We start from the raw sequence: 10,352 nt of genomic DNA on the forward strand, positions 1-10,352 counted from the left end.
GAAGAAAAATGAGAAATTCTCGTTTCGTTTTCAATTGAAATGAATATACCATTTTGATTTGAGTTTATACCATAAGTATTTTTACCTATAATTTTCGGGAATCCGGAAACGGCCATTCATTGTCATTCTGACTCTTGCATTGCATATTTTATACCTGCACAAGGGAAGGGGGTAGGTAACAAAAGGGCAAAATAGGAAAATAGTTTCCAGTGTACAGTGTACAGTTAGGCATTTATGTGTACGCTGTTAAGACAAAGCGAAGACGTCTAACTACAAGGACTAAAACATTTAAAGAACATAAAAAGCAGCTTGAAAATAATAAATTCATATTGGTACTTCAATATTTCCTAAATACCTAGTAAGTGTAAAAGTATGTATAATGTATATAGATACCTATACATTTTAGTAATTTACATACATATTATATATATTTGGCTATTATATAATTATATAAGCAGCATTTTTATTTTGATGTGCACATAATTACTAAATATATTACTTATATTTTATATATAGGCTACTTACCCATATAATATTTATTATACATAGGTGCCTATATAACTAACTAAAGTTTATACATTTTATACTTACTTTTTACGTAATATTGTAGAATGTAACAACTACATTCCCATATGCAATTAGAATATGTAAATATAATATATTAGTAGAACCTAGGATGAGATTGGGTGATGTTGAAAACATACTTCTGAGAAATATAGCACATCCTTAGAATATTCTTCCCATATACCAAAAATATATGCGATAGTACATTCTAAGTATATACATAGAAGGTATATAGCACTTTCTTGGAATATTCTTCCCATATACTAAAAATATGTGCGATGTACATTCTAAGTATATAACTAGAAGGTATATAGCACTTCCTTGGAATATTCTTCCCATATACTAAAAATATGTGCGATAGTACATTCTAAGTATATAAATAAAAGGTTTATAGCACCTCCTTAGAATCTTCTAAAAAGTATGTTCTTGGTATATACTGAAAAGAAGTGCGGTAGTACATTCTAAGTATATACATAGAACGTTTAAGTACTGTAATGTAGTATATACTCAGTATATGCTCTGCACATTCGTAATGGTAATTACGCATATTCTAAGTATATACTTTTTCTGAAAAGTATGTTCTATGAATCTACTAAGAACATGAAATTGTTATGTGGGTAGGAGCGGATATCTAATAATAGCGGATTCAAATTCATAATCACTGTCAATATTTTGTTCAACATTATTATTGATTTGATTGCTTGTATTTTCCTTATTTTGATCACTACTTATACCGGCATCCAAATCATTATCTGCTGCTAAGTTGAAACATCATGTGAGATCGTGACTAAATATTTCTTCTTCTCTGCAACATCTGGTGGTTCCTCAAAGATGATAATGTCATTGCTAAAAGCTTCTGCAATGTTGGCATTATAAATATCATAAAACTCTAAGGGGAATATAGGGGAATTATTGTCAGTATGTATATCATTTTTACTGCTTGGTTATAAATTTTATTGTCATTTAGTAAGGCCATTATTTTTTTACTTCTGCTCTTCATCTGCAACAAAAAATGGCATAAACGCCAAAAATCGATCGCCATTTTTAGCTATGTAAAATTGATTTGAACTATATGCTGTAATACAAAATGAATTGTTCATCACACTAGTACAAAGTTACAATAGAAAATTTTAAAATAAACTTTTTATTTGCGCAATTTTTAAATAAGAAACCTCCGAATACCATTGGGGAATGGCGCTTGTGTCAACCACGATGTAAATATTTGGTTTTGGCATAAACGCCTCATAGTTTTTAGAGAATTTCAGTGTATTTACGCTTCAAAAATCAATACAAATTGAAAATATTGCAGAGGTAAGTAATATCATGTTACTTATCCATAAAAATTGTAAAAATACATACCTTTACTATTATTACTGGACCGAACTGTACACAATGATAATCTTAGGGGCACTGGCGATTATGTCAATCGGTGTTCACGTCGGTGTTCACGTGCGTGACTAGACTGGCGTTTATAAAAATTTTAAACCAATATTACCCCTATTTCACTTTGTCTGGGGTTATACCGCGTTGACTGTCTGGTGCGGAAATTAAAATCCTATTTTTTGGTGCAACTAACTAAAAAGTGGTCATTTTGGCGTTTATGCCATTTTGGCTTGGCAGCGTCGATATATGAAAGACTGCATTCTTGCCGAGGGCCTGAAGTCCCTTAGAATAACTAAAAAGTTTCTTTTGAATGAAATATTTGCAATTAAAAATCACACTAAATTATCGCTTTTATTTTCACACTGTAACTTATTAAAATAAACATCATAGAAGTGTTCAGGAACTTTCTGACCTCGGCAATAATGTATTCTTTCATTCCTCGTTTAAATTTTTCAAAAATATTTATTAGTTTTCTCAGGATTCGAAAAAAATGAATAGGTACATTTAAAACACATGTCGATAAGGCAACCTAGAATGAAGCAGACACTTCTGTTTTATGCATGTATATACGAATTTATTAAAAATTCTTTAAGATTTATCCACAAAGTAGTGCAAAATTACAAAACACAAAACGTTTTCGGTCTAAACTGACCATCATTACTGTGAACGTCCGGTGTACAAGTATTGGGAACTAGCCACTTCAGTAGGTGTAAAAATCTCTAAATTACATTATTGGTTTTAACATTATAAAGTAGGCAACATTAAGCCGATGTATTAAGATTATTAGAAAACCATGTGGATGTAGTTCATCCTTGCTCGAAAAATGCAGGTCGTTTCCTCTCACCTAACTCTTACGTGCATTTTTCGAGCAAGGATGAAGTATATACATCCACATGGTTTTGCAATAATTTTAATACATCAACTTAATGTCGCCTACTTTATAATGTTAAATTTACAAATAATGTAATTTAGAGGTGTCTACACTTCATGAAGTGGCTATAGTCTGGGCTGATTATCGGAGAATAGGCCATTTTTGGGAAATAGCTATTTGTATAACAAGGGAGGAAAGTGCTACTTTTCCTCCCGAGAATGAAGTTTACTGCCCGACGCGTAGCGGAGGGCAGTAATCATTCAAGGGAGGAAAAGGTACTTTACTCCCATGTTATACATATGGTTTTTCCACCTTCCTCAAATAACAAGTCATTTTTTTCATTTTTACTTAATTTATTTATGTAACTAACCAACAAAATTTATTAGAACTAAAACAAACAAGTAGGTACAATATAACTGTCAACTGTCAAATATAAGTCAATTATTAATGTAAACATTGTTAAATCAGAATAACAATTTACTGTTTTTTACCATTCTGCAAAATACAGAGTGTTTTTAAATAAACGTTAAAATGTATAGATACTTACGTAATAAAAAATAGATATCGTACAGGGCGTCAATAAGTTATATTTCATGAATGAAACACCATGACCTCACTTTTACTTTTCCTCCCTAGGGAGGAAAAATATTTTCCTCCCTAGGGAGGAAAAGTACAACTTTGCTCCCTACAATCAGGTCCGGAAAAGTATACTTTCGGTAGAGGTAGGTGGAAAAGTTATTTACCAGCAATTTTGTTGCTGGAATCGAATTATAAGATACTATATATTAATAATATAGGTATGTAAAGTCCTCAGATAGTGTGCTACTTTTTTTATAAACAAAATGGCTCACGAAAATCGTGTTTTTTTCAATGATTGCTCTATAACTCCGAATATTTTAACTTTACAACAAAAATACCCAAATAAAAATTCACCGTGATTAAATTCTGCATAGAGACGTGTTTTTCCCGATCTGCTCCGACGAAAATTTCTTTGGGAAATGCGGGTTTTCCCAACAAAGTTTTTAATTTTCAAATAAAGTTTTAGATAAGTAATTATCTACCAATAATTAAATAATTTGGTGACTTAAAAGCCTTCTTGGTTTAGATTATAGTTCCAGAAGCTGGTGAAAATTGAACGAATATTTTAGCAACAATTCAATTGTTAATTAATAATTTACGGTCGCAATAATAACCAAAATAATTATGATACACTGATCAAACTTTGAAATCTTATAAAGATGAGATGCCTATTTAATATTTTATCGAAAAAATATAAATTTTTAATTTTTTTGCATAATCTTTAAATGTTTAAAAAAATAGTTATAAACAAATTAACGTTTCTCAGAAAGTTTTTATTATATTATAATTTTAAAAAATAGCTAAAATGCGCATTTCAAATATCTTGAAAATGAATGCTTTAAAATTTTTTGCAACCATTTGCAAAAAAGTTATGAAACAGCAAAGTAAACATTACTAAACGATTACTAAGGTGTTTTCGATATTTTTTTTTATTTCTTTCAAAGCGCAAAAAATATCGATTATAAGTTTAATGGTTATATTTTAATTAAAGATTATAAATGTATTTTTTTGTAATTTACACGCGCGAAAGTAGAATAATACAATACTGTAGCTAAAATTTTCACTCGGAGCGACGACCGGCGGCCGCGCGACGTACACTTTTAAATAATGTATGCTGCGTGTCAGTCGCTTCGAGCGGACATTTTAGCTCCGACTCTGTATCAGGCCTACTTTTGCGCTAAAAATTACAAAAAAAAAGTATTTTTAGTCTTCGATTAAAATATAACCATTGCACTAATTTTTGACATCCTTTGTGAGTAATTAGATTTTACCGTAGACTCACTTTTAAGCTTTGCAACAATTAAAACAAATTATAAACAACGGAGGTATCGTATATTTATTTTGCTGTTTCATAACTTTTTTGCAAATGGTTGGAAAAATTTTTTAAAGCATTCATTTTCAAGACCAAGACCAAATGTTAATTTGATTATAACAATTTTTTTAAACATTTAAAGATTATGCAAAAAAAATAAAAATTTATATTTTGTCGACAAAATATTAAATAGGCATCACACCTTTATAATCCTTCTAAGTTTGATCAATATCTCATGACTATTTTGGTTGTTATTGCGACTGTAAATCGTTAATTAGCAATTGAATTGTTGCTAAAATATTCGTTTAATTTTCACCGGCTTCCTAATTTTTAATCTATACCAAGAAGGCTTTTATTTCACTAAGCTATATAATTATTAATAAATAATTACTGGCCCAAAAAAATTATTTGAAAATTCGAGATTTTTTTTGGGAAAACCCACATTTTTCGATTTCGAAAATTTTCATCGGAGCAAATCAGGAAAAACATTCCTCTATGTAGAATTAAATTAGGGTGAATTTTTATTTCAGTGTTTTTGGTGTAAAGTTAAAATCTTCGGAGTTATAGAGCAATAACTGAAAAAAATACGATTTGTCGGCGCCATTTTGTTTATAAAAAAAGTAGCACATTATCTGCGGACTTTGCATACCTATATTAATAATATATAGGATCTTATAATTCGATTCCAGCAATAAAATTGCTGGTAAATAACCTTTCTTTATACTTTACTAATTAGACCAGCGTATTATAACTAATTTTTTTCAAAATTTAAAGAAGGAAAATTTTTATCGGAGCAAATCGTAAAAAACCTATCTCTACGCAGAATTTAATTGCGGTGAATTTTTATTTTTGAATAAAAATAATTCAAAAAAATAATTGCAATTGCAATAATTTAAAAAAATACGATTTGTCGGCGCCATTTTGTTTATAAAAAATTAGTACACTATCTGCGAACTTTGCATACCTATATTATTAATATGGAGGATCTTATAATTCGATTCCAGCAATAAAATTGCTGGTAAATAACTTTTCCATGAATTTTGTTAATTAGCCCAGAGTCTTAGTTTTAAATACCTGTACACCGGACGTTCACACTGATGGCGGCCAGTTTAGGCCGAAAACGTTTTTTGTTTTGTAATTTTCCACTACTTTGTGGATACATTTTAAAGAATTTTTAATAAATTCATATATACCTCCATACAACAGAAGTGTTTACTTGGTTCCACGTTGACTATATATTATTTGTTTAACACGTTGACGGACAGTGCGTCAAATGTATAAGCAAGTGTTGTGACACAATGTTTAATATTTTGGAACCTATAATAGGGAAATTTACCGCTTATAGTTTATGGAAACAATGAGTTTTTTAACAATTTTTGTAAACATGTGGACGACGACCGTGGATGTCATGTCACATTTCATAAGCTTCTGTAGATGTAATTTTTTTTCACAACTCATTACAGCACAACTCGTTTATTAGAATATCGTTTATAGAAATAACCCTCTTAAAGGAATAAAAATTTTAGGTCCCGAAACGTTTCTACTAGTCACCAATGATCGGTTACTAGAATATCCCGGTTATAGGCATAATTTTGCTTGGCACGAAAGCTACTGTAATAAGCGGATTTGACTGTATTTTAATAATGTCGTCTATAGACGTTGTGTCACATTACATAACTGGAAATGAGATGTCTATAGACGTTCTGTCCGTCAATGTGTAAATGTTTCTGCTATTTGACATTTTCAATAAGCACTTTTAATTATTAAACAGTACAGTCTTAACATATTGTACACAATACACGTAAGTATATATATTCTCTTTCCATTTTAATCCACCTCGTAAACCTGCAAATTTTATTTTACTTAAGATGGAGCAACAGAGAAAATTAGCCTGCTGTACGTTTCTAAAACACGCCGAAAAAGCAGCTGAAATCGCGAATTTAAGTGTTAATTAGTATATTCAAATATTTCCCCGTCGGAGAAGCTCGCTGTACTTTACATCATCGCCCATTTTCTGAGACCTCCGACTCAGCGGAGCATACACCTAGTTTACACTACGATGAATTTAAATTATCAACCGCAATATGTTTTAAGCTGCTGCTGTCTTAGGTCCTCAGACTTCCAGCTTGAAAACCGAGAAACTTAAGTGATTGCTTTTCTTCTACCTCTCTTTTTCTAGCTCTCAGGACTGGTGTTGAACCTTGTCACCATTACTTTAAGTGGAAATAGACTAGTGTATAAACATGTCAAAGTTATTCCAAAAAAGAATATAACGTAATGGTAACGTAACTTTTAAGTACGTGAAGCAGAGCATACTGACATGAACACTTATACACGAAAGTAGAAGTTAGAGGTAAAAAAGATAAAAAAATATGTCTCGCGAATGCATATAAATATAAAACGTTTATATTTATCAAAGTATTTTTGGATTCAAGGTTGTTGAAGTTTTTTTTTTAACTTTGTTGTATACAGCAGATCTTAATGTGATGTGTATATTTTCTCCTTTAATATTTATTTCTTATTGAGAAATTAATCTTAATCAAATTTATTAGATCGTAATGTACGACAATGATTTATAGAAACAAAAAAAATAATTTATGGATTCGACCGTTACTTGATGGAAATTCATTTTATATAATAATAAAACACTAAAAACGTTTATTTTCTATACTTCCACAAAATTTATTATAACTATGTGACTACAGCGGTTTCGGCAGAGAGCCTTTCTCAAGTAATTTAGTTTACTATGGGTTTGGATTTTAAAGTCTTTAACTGAAGAGGTTGAGGAGTGGGGAGCTGTTTATCTCTAGTTGGTCATTCGGAATTATATCTGTATTTTTCAATTTATTAATTTCCATAGATTCTAGTAAAGATAGATTAAGGCCATTATTTTAAATATGCAGAATTTGAAACTGTTCATTAAAAGAATGATTATGATCTAGAAGGTGAAGTGCGTATGTAGAAGTGTCTGTTTTATTGTCTATTGTTAAAAGCCCTTTTGTGTTCTTCTATGCGTTTGTCAAAGGTTCTGCCAGTTTGACCGATGTAAGTTTTCGGACAGTCACCACAAGTTAGTTTGAAAACACCACTCTGTAGTTGCTTCCTCTTTCGGCTCTCATTGTTTTTAATATATTTGCTTATGTTGTCGTTATTTCTGAAAGCTGGTGTTATTCCTTTATTTTTTATGTATTTGGATATTTTTGTTGTTATCTTGCCTGTATATGTGATAGAGCAGAAGTTACTGGGTTCTTTCTGTGGTGGTGGATAGACTAATTTCAGGGCTTTCTTATAGAGTTTTTGGTTTAAAATTTTTGTTTGTTTGGTAAACAAACAATATTTAAGGTCTCATCCTTCCATGGCCTCGTCCACTTTAACCCTCCATGATCTTCGGTGTCTACCTCTTCTTCTCTTTACTATCACCGTTTATTTTAGACCTTCGACTCAGCGGAGCATATACACCTAGTTTGCACTACGACGAATTTAAATTATCAACCACAATATGGTTTAGGGTACTGCTGTCTTAGTCCCTCAGACTTCCAGCTTGAAAAACGAGAAACGTAATAGTCCAGGGCGCATCTGTTTTGAGATGGACGTTGAGAGGTGACTCAATTTTTTTTGCAGAAATTGCTTGAAAATAAATCAAATAGTAATATTTGAGTTATCCTCCCTCTCAAAAAGGTCCGAAACATTGTTTAAATAATCAAAAGGTCAAAAATTTAAGCAAAAATTCGATTTTCTTCTTCGTTCTTTGGTTATAACTTTAAAAGTATTCATTTTCGAGAAAAGTTGTACTAATATAAAAGTTGCGTAATTAAATTTGCTACAATATAGAATTGGTTAAAAATTTAAAAAATAGTCACCTTAGTTGCAAAATAGCAATAATTGCGAAAAAACCATACAAAAACAAGTATTCGCATTTTACGTTTTTCAACCATTTATGCTACACTTAGGACCTTCATGTTTCACCCAGAAAAGCTATATGATACAGTAAAACAATACTGTAAATTTCATTAAGATCGGTTCAATAGATTTTGCAAAATAAATTTTGCAATCCATCTTTCGCAAAAAAAATTCATTTCTTCAAAATGTTACAGGACTGAAAATAAAGCAGATAGCAAGTTGAAAATTTTTTTACTTATAAAAGTGTACTGTACCTTTCATTTGAAATTTTCAAAATTAACACGGCGTCAGAAAATTTTTTAAATAAACAATAATTTTTGGTGCTACGCGCAGGACAGCGGTGTTCGATTCACACAAGTTGATTTCCACCAAAATTTCTTCCAATCTTTATCTAATATATTATTTTCTTACTCTATATTTTGTTGTATTTTAATATTTTAATTCCACAAAAATCAAACTAATTTTATTATTGTTTGTGAAATATTGTTTAAACAATTGCATATGTTTAAAAATAATAAACTTTTATTATTTAAGTTAAAATATATGAACAAAGAAAGTTTTTGCTAATAAAAGTGTTATTTCAAAGGATAGAGTATGTGTTTTTATTTTGCAATAAACAAATTTATTTATTTATATCGAAATGTAATAAAAATTAAAATGTATCAATCATTATCAAATGTCATTGGAATGCCCAATCAGAGCAAACTATCCTCTGTCCTGCGCGTAGCACCAATAATTAATGTTTATTTAAAAAAATTCCTGACGCCGTGGTGTCAATCGATTTTAATTTTGCAAAATTGCAAATGAAAGGTACAGTACACTTATATACGCAAAAAATTTTCAACTTGCTATCTGCTTTATTTTCAGTCCTGTAACATTTTGAAAAAATGGATTTTTTTTACGAAAGCTGGATTGCAAAATTTATTTAGCAATATCTATTGAACCGATCTTAATGAAATTTACAGTGTTGTTTTACTGTATCATAAAGTTTTTCAGAGTGAAATATGAAGGTTCTACGTATAGCATAAATGGTTGAAAAACGTAAAATGCAAATACTTGTTTTTGTATGTTTTTTTCACAATTATTGCTATTTTGCAACCAGGGTGACTATCTTGTAAATTTTTAACCAATTGTATGTTGTAGGAAATTTAATTACGCAACTTTTATATCAGTACAACTTTTCTCGGAAATGAATATTTTTAAAGTTATAATCAAAAAACCAAGAAAACAATCGAATTTTTCCTTAATTTTTTGACATTTTGATTAATTAAACAATGTTCCGGACTTTTTTGAGAGGGAGGATAACTCAAATGTTATTATTTGATTTATTTTCAAGCAATTTCTGCCAAAAATTTTGAGCCACCTCTCAACGTCCAAATGTACTAATATTTTATTGTACAGTCGAGTGCAGGGAAGACACTTTCCGCATGAGTTAGGAACAATATTTTTTCTAGGGCCGTACGTTTGGAAAAAAGGCACAAAAAATAGAGTCATATCAATTTTTATTTAGGAGGGAAAATACACAAATTAATTCTTTGACAAGGTTGTCCAAACCCAACTTTCAATATAATGGGTTGCCACGACGACGATATTTTTTCCCATGACGACGATTTAAAACCATTGTAATTGTTAGGAGGTGCATATAGATTTTCATTTCGGAAAAAATCAAACAAGATAGAACTTGAAATTTCATTAAGAAATGTTTAATAAACAACATATCAAAAAGTTCTACTCGAGAAAGGG

At 30.3% G+C, this 10,352-nt stretch overlaps 1 non-coding gene across 1 annotated transcript; it reads right to left on the reverse strand.

Moving 5' to 3' along the window:
* Window positions 1–2,667: 2,667 nt before the first annotated feature.
* Window positions 2,668–2,832, reverse strand: LOC126879310 (small nucleolar RNA psi18S-1854). Its single transcript, XR_007696049.1, has one exon. It is a non-coding gene; the product is annotated as a small nucleolar RNA psi18S-1854 (small nucleolar RNA).
* Window positions 2,833–10,352: the final 7,520 nt, after the last annotated feature.

The sequence above is a fragment of the Diabrotica virgifera genome, chromosome 1, assembly GCF_917563875.1.
Source record: "Diabrotica virgifera virgifera chromosome 1, PGI_DIABVI_V3a".
Classification (NCBI taxonomy): Eukaryota; Metazoa; Arthropoda; class Insecta; order Coleoptera; family Chrysomelidae; genus Diabrotica; species Diabrotica virgifera.